The sequence below is a fragment of the Nomia melanderi genome, chromosome 11 (assembly GCF_051020985.1).
Source record: "Nomia melanderi isolate GNS246 chromosome 11, iyNomMela1, whole genome shotgun sequence".
In the NCBI taxonomy this organism is placed as follows: domain Eukaryota; kingdom Metazoa; phylum Arthropoda; class Insecta; order Hymenoptera; family Halictidae; genus Nomia; species Nomia melanderi.
In genome coordinates this window covers 6,274,688-6,290,040 of record NC_135009.1, presented here as the reverse complement: position 1 = coordinate 6,290,040, position 15,353 = coordinate 6,274,688, and the positions used below count along the sequence as shown (strand labels likewise).

At 35.1% G+C, this 15,353-nt stretch overlaps 1 non-coding gene across 1 annotated transcript; it reads right to left on the bottom strand.

Moving 5' to 3' along the window:
* Positions 1-622: 622 nt before the first annotated feature.
* Positions 623-772, bottom strand: LOC116428880 (U12 minor spliceosomal RNA). Its single transcript, XR_004235378.1, has one exon. It is a non-coding gene; the product is annotated as a U12 minor spliceosomal RNA (small nuclear RNA).
* Between the last annotated feature and the right edge of the window lie 14,581 nt (positions 773-15,353).

The window sequence follows — 15,353 nt, the reverse complement described above, 5'->3', positions numbered from 1 at the left end:
TATGACGCAGTAACAAGCTGCAACCGTAAAAACCCGTAACCTTAAAGGCTAAATAAATAGTTATAAATCACGACGATGATGAAACGATCCTAGACTTCTGACAATTTTCCAGTCTAAGACACAAAATAGACACACCCGCAACCAATGACAAAACACAACTTTCCTCCACCCAAAAATGCAAGTGACCAATCCTAAAAAACCAAAGTTTACATAAAACATGGTACTACAAGAACCGAACAGAACGGTGCAAAATCACTCGAAAAAGACACAACTCCCCAAACGCGCAACTTTCACGAACGTCGCGGAACTGAATTTTGTACGAAAGTCCTAAAAAATCTGTGTAGTTACAATAAAGTGTTTCTTCTACCCTAACATCTCGCCGTGTGCCATTTTCCGTTCGAGACAAGAACCCGACCGTTTTCACGGAAATCCTTCCGTATGTTACGACAACGTAACATTTAATATTTCTTTGATGTGGCAAATTTCTTTTCTTCTATGAAAATTTGTGTTTAATGCCATCATTTTATTAATATAGTAGTTGCACATACAAAAATTACGTTATTATCTCTAACAATACTTGAGCACAAATTTGTTTTTATTTAACTTTTACAAATGCGATTACGAGGTAGATCGCTTCACCCGGCTGCGCGAAAAAGTAGTTCGCGCTGCCTCGGGACGACCTTTGCCCCTTCAAAAATATGGTCGCTTTAGAATCAGCATAGCTAAGCGTTACCAAAGCTCTATATTTTCCTTACTCATTAGTTTAAGGCACGATTTCGCACAACCATCGTCAGACTCTTGTAGCCTCATAGTTCTTCTTTACTTGTGAGAAATTCACGAAGAATTTGCCATCTGTTGGCTACTCCTCCGTACTACGGTACACATGGCGGGAAATTCGAATCGCATCAACAGACAATTAAATAGAACAATCACTTATTATTTTTCAAAAAATTTGTTCAACACTTTTCAGATATTTTAAATATACGTAGGTAGTCAAAAATGAATTGTTCAAACTTTACAAATGTATTTCATGAATGAAAAGGAGGAAACAGTTTTACATAAATGATAATTGAAAATGTTTTGCTGTTCTTATAAAAAAGACGTTGAATACGAGAGAAAAAATACGAATTTCTAATGCGTCAGGTTAGTCATTCATGTAATATTTTTTGTCATAACAGTTTTCATATTTTCATAACTCGTAGTGTATTCATAACTAATCTGTGACACAAATTCACATTATTATAAATGTTTATAAAAAATGTTATTTATATAGGAATAATATATTTTGTGATTATCTCTACGAATTTTTAATGAATTGGTTAAAGAGAAAATAGTATTTACTTTAATGTTTGTCGAGACTTTTCTATTATAGTCTATGTTTTCTGTTAATGGCTTCTAACGTATGTGCACATAATTCATAATCTAGTTATTATAAACTGCCTTTGATTTCATATGTTTTGGTGATATAAATGTTTAATTACTCTGCTGGAAAGCGAATTGCAAAAGTGAAATGGGGCCAGGGTCTTCCTTCGAAAAGACATCATTTTCGAGATGGAACGCCTTCGCGTAAAGATGATGAAGCTGCTAAGCGGACTCTAATGGTTTCATTATGCCGTAATGAATGTACCGTGATTATATTAGGTTCATTATGCGCGGTGCTTATTAAAATTGCACGGGTGGCCAGGAATCTTTCTCCTCGTGAGTTCTGCGCTCTGTCTTTCGCCATACTTTTTCTGTTTTCGATTCCTTTCGTTAGCGAGTCTTATCTAGGCCGTCATTTAATTAAACATGCTTCGAATTGAACCGTAAACTAGGATAACAGGTTCGCGTTGCGTACATATAATTTTATTAAAATAAATATTAACAGTTTTCAGTGAAAATAAAATTAGAAAGTAGGAAAATATTCCCTTTTATAGATGTATTATGATTCTATAATACAATAGGCTTCGTGTAATAAATTTCAGTAGTACAGAAAATAAGCATTTGTTATCACTAAATTATTATCATCAGGCAAATTCAATTTTATTTCAATTTCAAATGCAATTTCAAATCTAATATAAGATCCAATATAAAATTCAATATAAAATTCAATATCAATCCAATATCAAGTTTAATTTCAAATCCAATATCAAATCCAATATCAAATTCAATATCAAACTTACTTTCAAATTCAATTAAACATTCAATTTTTCATAAATTTACCCTGAAAAATAGAATATGCACAGACATTAATTTCTTTTCTCAACAATGTTATACAATTCAAGTTACGAAGCACTAAACAATTTATTTCCCAAATACAATATTCCTTAAATAACATTCTTTCTCAACATCCTTTACACCCCCAACCTCAAACTAGACAGAAGAAAGTAAAAGAAAAATCTCATTTGTCTAATCGAATTCGGGTGAAACCTCGCGTCAATAACGGCTAGGTCCGATTCTCTGCAGTTTCTTTTCGACTCCCTCGACCTTTATCGCGAAGGAAGATTGCGCAACCCCACGGAGCCCGTAATTAACCCCGATGTGTCTCTGACAGTCTGACGACAGTCGCGTGTAGGGGGTCAACGTACACAATTCGCTTGGTAACGCGTGTCTCTGCGCATGAAGCGCTTGATCCACCACCCCCTAACCCCCTTCCCCTCCCTTCAATCCTAATTATCTGACCCGGCATCCCTTCGAAGATCGTATGCACCCCACGCGTCACCGAATAATCCCTCGTGCGACTCCACCGGTGCCCACATTGTGTGCAACCTGTGACATTGTTCCGAACACGTTCGTATTTTCCTCGACCCTTGGCTTCGCGTGTACGCCTACAGCTATAGCTGCGCGTTATCCCCTGTTTTGCCTACCCCCAATCTCTCCCTCTCCCTCTTTTTTTCTTATTCTCTCTTTTTCGTCTTTTCCCCTGTTTTCACTTTTGTTTTTCTTTTCCGTAGATCCCATTCGTGGTTCACGCAAAAACGGGCAGGCTTGATGTATGCGTCACGTGTAGACGTACACTGTCGGCTAAAAGTTATGGATCGTTTTTTGACTATAAACGACTCCTAACGTCGCAATTTTTATTCGGTGGTATGCTATATTGGAAATTCGTTAATATTATCCATTTGTCAAAGGGAAATCTATACTGGGAACTTTGGATGTATGGATATGTTAATTACTTTTTAATAGAGAATCGATAACAGCTTTTGCAATGTAATATAGCAGAAATTATTGGTAAATTAAGGGGCTATTTTATTTCAATGTTTTTTTTCTTATATTATTATGTTGTAGAAAATATAATATTAAAACAAGTGACTAGTAATGAGAATTGACTACTGAATGCAACGTGTTAATAGATTTACGTTTATTTTAAAAATTAAATATTGATAATGAAGACAAACTTCATCTATGTAATTTTGACGGTAAAAAAATGAATAATTTTCGGTATTACTTTACGATTGGTGGTGATTGTTTGTTTCAAATTTTAATAAGATGGTACTTCTGTTAGATCGACACTTAATTTACCTAGGTCTCCAAAGTGATTGTATATATATTTATTAATGAGTATTCGTAGAATTTCTTTTCTACTAGTGAATTTTTAATGATATTGTAAAAAACTTTATAAATATGGAAGTGTAATTGCAAAATGTATCATGTGGCAACGTGTCAAATTTCTGTTGAATAATTTGGTGTAATATTTATACGATATTGGATTCCCTCCGACTCGTAACGACCGCTTTACATACATATCTATGGTTATTTAATATCCTACCTGAAATCAATTATATACATCTAAGAATTTCTTGCGGAATTTGTGAACAGTAATTACCTACGACCTCTAATGCAAAGGCCGTGTCTTTATTAAAATTAACCCTTTTTGTAAAAAGTTTTACAGCTTGAGAGTGCATGTGAAAAATTAATACACTCTTGCTTAATATAATCCAATCTCGTTCATTAGTGATTATAAGTTGGCAACATCTCAGCATATACTTTCAACCTACTTTTTAATCTAATAGTGGCATCGATATTCCTTAGATATAATGTATTCGAATATTCATAACAGAATAAGCATGCTTTTCAATTACTGAAGACATAAATATACAAATAAATGTTTTCAAACTAATCGAATTCAATTAAAGCAAGATCTAATCAGATTTATTTCGTAGTAACATTTTAATAAAAACAATGTTTTGAAGTATTCAAGTTTCTTTTATTCCAATTAAAAATTTGTTTTTGTTTTATTTCTTTTATTGTTTTGTTTATTTAAAATTTCTAATGGGTAAAGCATTGATACTTTTAACAATAGCTGCCAAATTTTAGAGGTAACGTAAGGAGCGACTGGAATTCTGACAAGAATTATTAGTTTCTAAGAAAAAGCGGAGACGATTGAATTGCAAAAGATTGACACTGGCCCGACGCAGTGTCCTTCGGCATCGTCGACAGCATTGCCAAGTGTCTTGCATATATGGGGTTGCAACGAAAAAAGAATACGTACTCGAAGCAAGGATATTTTCTCTCGTCCACCTTCTCTGAGGAAAATGTACGATTAAAATATTGTTTTGGGCCAATGACGTTTGAATGATTATAAATACTGTTATTTTATTGATTGCCATGAAATATTAATTCTTATAAAACTGTGAATTCTATGTATAACTACTTAAAACTAAGAGTACAATATGAACATTAATAGTGTTCAACGAAACTGTTATCTTATTTTAAAATTATTATCTCCACTTTTATTCTTTGATGTATTTTATTTGGCATTCGGACAAATTCTTAATGGAACAAATAAATATCTGATTCCATTTGCTATAAGTCAATTTTTACATTGAATTATGTACTGACAACTATCTACTAAATATGTGTATTAAATTTTAGTACTTTATTTTACCACTTTGTCAGTTTTTAAGAACATTACGTTAACTTATCGCTTCAAGCAGAGTTATAAAACAATGAAGTTATCTTAGTACATGATATTATGCAATCGTTCCAGAAACTAAATTATCACAGTGTTATAATTATTCAAGTTTGTTTGTTATTGTAGAAATCACTGCTGCATTTAAATGATGAACTGATATGAAACTTTTAGCTGGCAGTGTATACCGTACGAAATAGAGCTTGCGTTAGTATGTGCCTGCATCTCGTTGATAATGTTCTTCTGTTGCGTACACAGCCTATGTGAGTAGGCAGAAATCATTGAAGTGCTATGTACCGACGAGTGGTTTGTCTGACGAAGATCGGAGCTATGCATTTTATAGTGGACATACCTATATACAGAACCAAATGAATTAAAAATTGTAAAACCATTTGATAATTCGTTTCTTCCCTTTTGATTTAAGTGAAATTCTTAATCAAGACACTAGATTTTTGTACTTCGTTTTGGGAAATTAAGTACAACAATATGAATTTTTATAAATATTCACAACATCCTAATTATACTATAGAATATTTTTGAAAAGTCTTTGATTTATTTATAACATTTTGTAATTCTTAATAGAGAATACACGTTTATATTTAAGTTGAACTTTGATCAAATGATTTAAAGGATTCTTTGATAATTAACACGGAAAGAGTGCGCCAGTTATTATAAATATTCTTCTTAGAATACAATTACAGACAAACTTCTTTATCTTTTGAATATAAAGAAGTTCAACATTCCATACCTTACTGTTTATCAAGAGGATGTTTCTCAGATAATTACGTAATTGAATCAACTGTAAAATAGTCTTTCCCATGAAAGAACGTTAAAACAACAAAACTTTTTGTTGAGTCGATGATATTGTATTTAATTGAGTTTAATGCCACGAAGATTTCTTGTAAAAGTTAAGCACGGGACGTAAATAGAGTAAATAATGCGATTCGTTTTTTTCATTTGAGTTCAGACGGAATGCTCCGGTAGAATAAACAAATTAAGTTATTCCTAATGGAAATTTCCGTCTTACTTGGCGCGTAAACTTATGCTTACTTAATAAAGCTAACTTAAAGCAGCCAGCGCGGAAATTCGTTTGTAAAGAGACTTCGTTGAGCACTCAGCCGAAGTTGCCGCGTAGTTCTAGGCGAGACGCGATGCCACCCCAAATAACGAGGGTGCAATTTGTCGTCGTGTGCAATATTAAAACCGTCTTCCCTTTTGTTAGGATCTTCATCGTCGTCATTTCTCTCGCACTGTTATACAAAGGACACAGCTGACTAGCTCCTTAGTATTACTCTCGTAGTCACTGTTAATACAGTGTGCTAACACCATACGTGTGTCCATGATTAATTAAACAGTGGAGTTTATAGACTGTTTACTGTCTTTACCATGAACAATTTGGATACAACACAGTGACCACGGTAATAAAATATTCACTTAATTTTTAATTAAGTTTCCAATATTGATAATCATTTTCATTTTTCCAATATCATTGATACCTGTCAAACAAATATGTATGATATTTTACAATATTTAAAATAGGTTACATTTTAATAGGTTGAATATTTTTGTAACAATTACTGTTTACCAAAATTCCACAAAAATCAATGAATGTTACTTAGATTTTACCCTTCTCAACTCTTAATAAATACTTCATTATCAATAATCTTCAAATATAAAAGGAAATCACACATTAAAACACACAAATTAATTTCTTGTAAGCGTTCAGGATTTCTAAACGCAAAATCACATAATCCTTAGATAAATAAAAAAAAACAATATTCCCATTTACTGAATTCAACGATTCAAGTCTTCACCGCGAACCCTACGCGTCAGTATCATAAAACAAGATATCAACTTCAACAAAACTGACCGCCGGTCAATTGAATCCACCCAAACTTTCTTAGATTTGTCGTTAATCACTGATAGCATATAACACACGAATATTACTTCTGAAACCATGAACGACGCTCAATTGATCCCCATCACAGGGCGTTGAACATAATCCTCCCTGGAAAGCGGCACCATTTCAGTCGCATCGGAACCAATTAAAACGCGGCCGAAACTACGCGACTGCTACTCACCGTAGCAAATTTTGCGGCCACGGTCGCATTATCGTTACTGTCGACACAATAGGGTGGCGCGAAACGCGTCGCAGTCGCACCCTTTCGGGCCACGGAAAAAGAGGGTAGTTAGTGGACGTGCAGTGTGCCGCTGCGAGCGTATACGGCGGTGCCGGGGGGACAACGGGGCTGAAAACGAAACGAACTCTCGGTGTAACTCTCAAGGGAATTGACTCGGAACGGTCCAGAACCATGGGGGTTTCGTATTGATTGCCGGAGTCCAACGGGAACGCATCTACGCGAATGCAGCCGCTCACCCTCGGCAGACCACCCTTCATCTTTCCGCCCGCCATTGACTCCCAGATGGATTTTCCATCGGTTTCTGAAAGGTTTTCGCCGCTGATAACAACCGAGGATCGGACCTTTCACTGGAAACGAACTTTCCCTTGCTGCGGCAAGCTAGAACGGACTTTCTTTTTGTCGAATAGTATCGATTGGCTTCACACGTACCGGTCGTTTGTGCATGGAATGTTTTATCAGTTTTCCTTTGCATTAATTTCTATTCTCTGATGATTATTTTTATTTAGTACATTGAACGTTTTATGGGATGTTTCTTTTCTTACTTTCTTGTCTATATCCATACCGCGTATTCATTTCTTTCTGATAGAGTTTATTGAGTTTAATAAACTTTGCTTAAAAGTTCTGTTACAATTGTTCTATTTGAATTGAAAAACAATTTTAATTCTAAATTCACAGTGGTTCAAGTAAAAACGAACTAGTACTACACGGTAGTATTTTATTTGGCCCTATATTTGAAACACAGCTTAATACAATTCTAAAATATATTACAACCTCCATGCTATTGGAATGTATAATGAAGTAATACTACAGAAATACTCCAAGCTGTTACTTTCAATTCTCCCTCGAGCACTTCGTTCTACGCTTTCCATTAGAATTTCCTGAAGAGAAATCTTTCCCAGACTTTTCTGCAACATTTCAGTTTACTTAAAACTATTTCAAGAATCCATTCCGTAGAAGAGAAAAGGAATTACATAGTTGCCGCCTGTTCATGGTAGGAGCGTGCAATTGCCGCGCTCGCGGCAGACTGAAATATTCGTCTGGTTTATCCGAGAATGTTGAGCCGTAATCGCACGGGCAACGTAGGCCCAGGTGCTTTCCATTAACCAAACTGCCTTGCATAATCTCCCATTAGCCATCGGCCATGTGGGGGTGTAATCGCCGTTCGCGAATTCAGACTTCGTAGCTCTTTCGTTAAACGGAAATCGTTCCGACGCGCGCTTCACTGGGTCGTATGCATAAAAAGAAGTATTGACTTTTATGTACTAGGGGTTTTGTAAGTAAATACTTCGTTCTTTATGCGTAAAAAGTGAAGTACTTACTAGCATTTACTATGTATTTTTTCATTATTTTTCTTAACAAGTATTATTTCTAGTAAATACTTCACTCTTTATGCATAAAGAAGCAAGTATTTAGTAGAAACAATATTTGCTAAGATGAATAATGAATAAAAATCATGTCACATTGCATCTTATACGACATACCAATATGATTAAAGATTATTCAAAATTCAAGGGACTATTAAGATTACCAACTAACTTTTAGCAAAAACGTTCTCGAATTTCTCAAATATATAAAAATATTTTATCTAATTTAAAACAGTGATTCTCAATGTAAATTGTACCATATAATTGTTAATAATCTCGGCAGATTGATGTCGCTTTAAAAATTAAATAAAAAAGAATAGTATCTAGCAAATCTTCCGGTAAATACGTAATTTTCGTATACATAATATTTCATATTTACTAAAAACATACTATTATAATTTCAAGTATGTCATTGGCTTGCGTAAGAACTTCCAGTATTTATTGTTTAGTACTAGTATAGGATTATACATAAGAAACCTAGCATCTGGGTTTATTCATGCTTCACACTTAAAAGCATTTAATTTCTTATACATACGACCTTCTGAATCGATCGTTCGACCGGTGAGTTCGCTCAATTATTTCGGGAGTTCCGGTATTACTTTTCATATTGGGCAAATTGATGTTGTGCTCTTAAATTAATTATACAAGGGTAGCTTGGAACATTGATGGATCAATTTTGAAACTTGTAGGTAAAGGAATATGAGGTAAAGTGTACGCTAATATCTTCTAGTATCGCAGTTGTTTAACAGTTTGCGACCCGGAGGTAGTTCGGAGGACCGTTTTCATTAAATTGTTGTTACCATTTAATAAATTTTAAATTGATTTATTTTCTATTTAATTGTATTCAGGTTCATATCATATTATAATATAGCCATGTTTATATTTATGTTTTAATTTTACAGGGTATTCGTTACAGGATTAAATTTTAAAAGGACACTTAGATGATGCTTTGAATTACTGACCAATTTTTCTAGACATCTTATTAAACGTATTTCAATAAGATACGTTGACCTTCTTATTAAATCAAATAAAACATTAGAGTTCACTACTTTGTATAATTTTTTTAAACAACTGACAAATTAAATTAGCTATGAAAAAAGAAAAAACTAATCGATGTCTTTGAAAATCTAGGTTGCGTCGAGTATCAGTTATTTTAACAAGGAGCGAAGTGTCTTCTTTTTATCGACTCGAACATTCTCTCGAACGTATCACATGTGCTTTCCTTCGAGCATTTAAAGCATTCGACGCTCGATCGAACGATAATTAATTCATTTAACATACCCTCTAATTCTGCCGAGCGGCGAGTTTACATCGCTCTACGTTATCGCCGGGAACCCAATCCAATATTATCGCGTAATCATCGGTGTTGAAATTGCCGCGGCCGGTCCAGAAATTACAACCGATCAACAGAATGAATCACGTGCTCATCCTGCGAGAGGTTAACCGTACAAAGATTGAGATGGTCTTCTCGAATTCATTGCATCAAGGATATAAAAAAGAACAGTATTTCTCTCATCTCAGAAAATAAAAAATTCTCTATTGTTACTTACATCCATAAGATATTAAAATCATGTGAGACATATTTTTCACAATATCTCTGAAACTAGGGGGTGTAGAACAAAATTTTCTTTTTAAATTATTCGTCTCGAAATGAACAATTCAGATTCCTTTTATACACCTCGTAGTTTCAGAGATATTGTAACAAATGTACATTCAATTCTTAATTTTGAGAGTTCTTTTCACCCCTTTAAAGTGGATGCTGGTCGATAAGAAAAGAAAACGTGCCAAATATTCTTTTGAGAACTATGTCTCACAAAAGTGTCATCAAAATCGGCGTATGTTAGCTGGAAAAGTTCTCTAGTTAGTTCAATATAGTACTTATTATTAAAACTAGTTAATAAGGCAATTGAAGCACTATCTGGAGAATTAACTTTTAACTGCGAAGATAATAACATAATTGCATTATTAACCGAGTAGCTTAATAATCGTTTTAATGATAGAAATATTGTTTAATACGTAAAATAAAAAATATACATTTGAAAAATATCCTTCGATCAAAAGTATAATAATCTCACTCTCTCAGTCTTCCGCGTACCAGCTCGAGGCTCGATTTTTCTAGGGTTAAATCGAACGCGCGCAGAACGTTATCCGGCATTATCTTTCGCTTCTCGCCTGGAGGCCAAGATCTTAATCTCCCACGGGAGTCTTGACAACGAGCTACTCACTTGACGAACTTCTTCGCCGACCGCGGATGCATAGTTTCATTCCGCGGCCGCGCAAGGGAGGGAAGCTCCTCTGGTTAAGATTAAGAGGGCACAAGGGTGGAAACTGTGCTGCACTTTATATCGGATTTACATTCTGCGAGAATAATGGCCGACGGAGTTCTTCGAGCGGCGAGGAGCAGGAGATAAAACGGAACTTAACCGTGATAATTATGGTCCTTCGCGACGGGCGTATTGACAGCTCGCTCGGGGCGATATTGAAAGAGGGAAATGCGGCTGAGATCCGTGTTTATTATGAGAGAGGTGTAAGTACATTTTTCTTGCGTCGGGATACTTAAGGGCCTTCGTTTTGATCGATTGAAAGATAATGATGGAATCTATTAACTTTTAACAGATAACTTTTTTTAGCAACACTCGTCTCATTTATAAAATAGAATGCTGGCTGGATATGGGGAAAATATTCATGGGATTATTATTATATTGAAATAGAAAATATACGTACCTCAAACTATAGTGAATATAATATATGGAAATGAAAACAAAATGTTTTGTATTTTTATAGTAGTGTCTTCGAGTATTAAGGGTTAAGTTTGATCACTTTCTCTTATGAATTGTTGTAAAATTGTTATAAAAATAGCCTTGTGTGAGATCATCGAGCTAAATGGATTATGAGTGGATTTGTACCATTCTCATAATTTTTATATTGTAAAAACGATGAAGTTTGCCGATACATATTTTTGTGTATTTATATATAAATGTATTATAGTAGTTTCATAATAATTATGATTACAAATATCAATACTTATTTCAATTTTGCGTGCTCTTTTATTACCCAACGTGTTAGTTTGTTGTCACGCTCGTTAATAGAAACTAGGAATGAAATACTACTCTTTAATTCTAACATTTAGTTATTTATCTACCGCAGAATTAGATGAAGTTTATAAATTTTACATTACATGCCGCTTTCTAATTGCTGGTCGTTACGTAGCAGTGTTTTGAAGAATTTATGATTCACAGAAGACGCGTGAGCCAGCAAGAAAAATGACATCTGCCATTTTCATCATAAGCGTTCCAAATAAAGAACACGCCTGTTAATCGCAAAGTCTCCGGCTAGAATAGATTTTTCTTTTCAATGTTAGAAACACGCGAAACGTTCGGATAGAGTAATGCTCTGTTGAATGAGAGCGGATAGGAAATGCATGCTTTTTCGCGAGCATTAATTATCATCTCGTCAAACGGTACGCCATAGTTTCGTTACGCAATAGCACGTTCAACGCACGTAATTATGTTAGCTATACTTGATATTCAGGCACACATTGCAACGACTCTGCTTCCTAATCCATTCATCGGTAATATTTATTGGTAACGTTTCTAATCCTAGCATATCAAGGACGATCGACGTTCTATATCAAGTATAGAGGTCCTTGAGAGACGCTTATGTTTATATTAGAAAAATTACTTCAATTTTTATTACAGTATTTTCGTCGTAACACTGCTCTTATCGAAATTGATGATAATACTAGAAATAATACAATTATCAGCATTATGTTATTTCATATTAATACTTTTTATAATATTATAGAAATAATATTATTGTATAACGAGTCAATAGGAAACAATAAAAGCTTGATAGGTTCACTATTAAAGAAAATAGGTATATAGTAGGTAGTAGTATAATAGGTATGTGTATGTATATAGTTGATTTTAGTATGACCAATAATTAAAAATAAAATAAAGTATAAGGTAGAGTCAAATTTAGTCAACGAATCAATTGTGTTTAATATACCTATTATTAAAGTTACTATTTTCTTTCTTTATAAATTAATGAACATATTCAATCCTACGGGAGTCACCAATGAAGTCAAATCGAAGTACACTGACATTCAACAGGATGAAAGTACAATAATGACAAGGCAATTCAATTAAATAATTTGATATAACATTTTTTTCATTTTAACCATTTTGTATAATCTCAATCATTAATAATTCCACAAAACTGTCCTAAAAAAAGCAAGTTATACATCCCCGTATCACTCTTCTCTCCGTTATTCGCGTGTAAAAAACATGTAAAAGAACCGGAACAAAGCAGTTGTTTTCCAAGTACATTCGTCCAAGAAACGCGGCGGTAGAGAATTAAATTGCTTGAAACCCTTCAGCAACCAGGAAGCGTCTTATCCCACCTGTTTCTCTCGTCCGTTATATTAATCTATTCGTATCACGCGTCACTTAAAAATTCATAACACGAACAGCAACAAATTTTAATCCTCCCCTTGTCCAGAAACTGAAATCCCGCTAGCTCTGTAAATCAACCGGACCAACACGCAGCCGCATCAATCGCGGAGCAATTTAAAGTAAACACTTCCGGCGCGCCGCGTTTTCCGCGGGAAGTTGTCGGGACGATGAATTATTTCGCGTAAATCTCGTCCGATTATTTGTCCTTTTTTGTTCTTTGCCAAAAAAGCCCGACCACTGCGCCGTGTCTGTCAGTTTATCATCCCGGCGCTTCTGTCGCTCCCGCTGTCTCCGCTTTTCCGTTTTTCGACTCGGCCACCATTAATTTCCTCCGCGGCCATCGATTTTTCCTGTTCCCAGCGCCCCACGAATTTTCCACCATGTAAATTCCTCGGAACGAGTCGTAAAGAAGCGCGGGAACGCGAATCGCTTTGACTTCTCGACTAGTAAATTAACATCGCGGCGAACGAACATCGCTCTCGTGAGCTCCCCAACCAGCGCGCGAGCAGCGAGCAGATGCGATTCGTGATCGTGATACGCACCATAGAAGCGTTCGTGCTGAAGAAAGCGTGTTTGACGGTGGAACTAACAGACGCGTTAAAATGACCCATTTTGGATATTTCTTGTTTTATGATTATAATGGGATTGATGGCATTATTGTTATGGAATTATTGGATTTTTTAAGGAATGTTGGATATTTGCTTTTAAAAGCTAACTTGGAAGACAATAACATTGGCCTCTTCCGTTGAAATTTAATCCTTCCCTTTTTATTAATGATTTTGTATAGAGATTACTATATGATATTTAAATAAATAACATTACTATTGATGTTTATAGGATGTCATTGGCATTTTTGGTAATATGGAATTTCATTTCAGAATATATTTCTTTGTTTCAGAAAAGAAATGAGTAGAACATATGTAATTGAGTGTTTATTATTGTTAAATATTATATGAAAAGGAAATCATTATTTACGAAACGACTATAAACAACATTGCAATGGTTGAAACGAGCAATGTTACTATAAATTACGCATATAATTGTAAAACATAATTCTTTCAACACAACTTCCCCAAAACATGTTTAAAATTCCATTAATCTTGAAACAGAAACTCTATAACTCTTCCGATACTTCCAATATTAAATCTATACTTTCTTTAACACGTTCGCTACCAGCGTCACGTATTTGTGACGGGCGCAATCTTATGTTTTACACAAAGAAAACGAAATGAATTCTATAGATATTGTTATTTGAAATTATAAGCTTTAAATATAATATAGATTCAAATATAAGCAATACATGTAGGAAATTAATGACTCGTTTCAGTTTCATTTCTTCAATATCCTGTTTGGAAGATTTATTGGATCGACTAAAATATTATAATCGCGAAGACCGTCACCGAAATAAACGCTAGTAGCGAACGTGTTAATTACGAACATAAAACTGAAAAAAATCACTAAAATTCTATGTCAATAATCTCTGTAACCCACGTACTAAATTTGTTACTGCACATATTACTGCAAATGAATTTCGTCGTTCCTTTTTTAAAAAAAGATTCAACATCACGGTGCACGGGGTCGAATCGTCAAGCATCGGCGAACATTTTCGGCCGGTTTCGCACGTGCGAGTGTCGGAGGTCTATTCGTCTGGCTGCCTACGTATCCAACTGCCGCGCCACGACACGCCACGCAGAGCCGCGCCGGTTGACTCGTTTTAACCCACGTAGGACACGTTAATGAACTTGGAAAGATCGCCGCGGAGGATAATGCCGACGTAACCTTGTACTCGTCTTAACGTTTTAAAGTCGCGAGGGACGAGTGAATCACTTTACCGTGATTACCGTTTGCGTAAGTCCTCGCGTCGCTCGTTTGCCAGCGGATTTCTTGTTCGAAGCAAACGCGCTGGATCCTCGCTGCGGCGCGGCGGCGGCCTGTTGAATTAAATTGCCGCGCCTTTTTATTTCTCGGATTACGCGCGCGTGCAAATGAACGTTTAAAACCAGCCCCGTGATTCCGGGATGCATCGTGTGCCCTCTCTTCTGCGTTACATTTTTCCTGTTTCTCTTTCTTTTTCCTGTGTTTCCTTATTTTTATTTTTAATCGTGGAAATAACAGTCGACGACGCGACCCGTGCGTTTTACGCGTATTTACATTCGCGGTTCATTTCTTTGCGGTGCGGTTTTTGGGTTGATCGGTTGTATTTTGTGTTATTTTGTAAGGGTTTCTCGCAGTTGCAGCAGTTTTCATTTTTGGATGAGTGCATGAAAAAACGGGGATTGAAAGGAGAATAGTACTTTTAATTACATTTGATTGGTTAATGAATATTTAAATGTTTTATGCTTGTGATAGGTTTGGGGATGGTAAAGTACTTTTAATTATATTTAATCAGTTAATAAATATTTTAGTATCTTATGTTTACGATGGTTTCAACGATGGTAAAATGAACTTTAATTTTCTCTGTGGAATGCTACGTATTTTCTTATGCTTTGAGAGCTTGTAATTT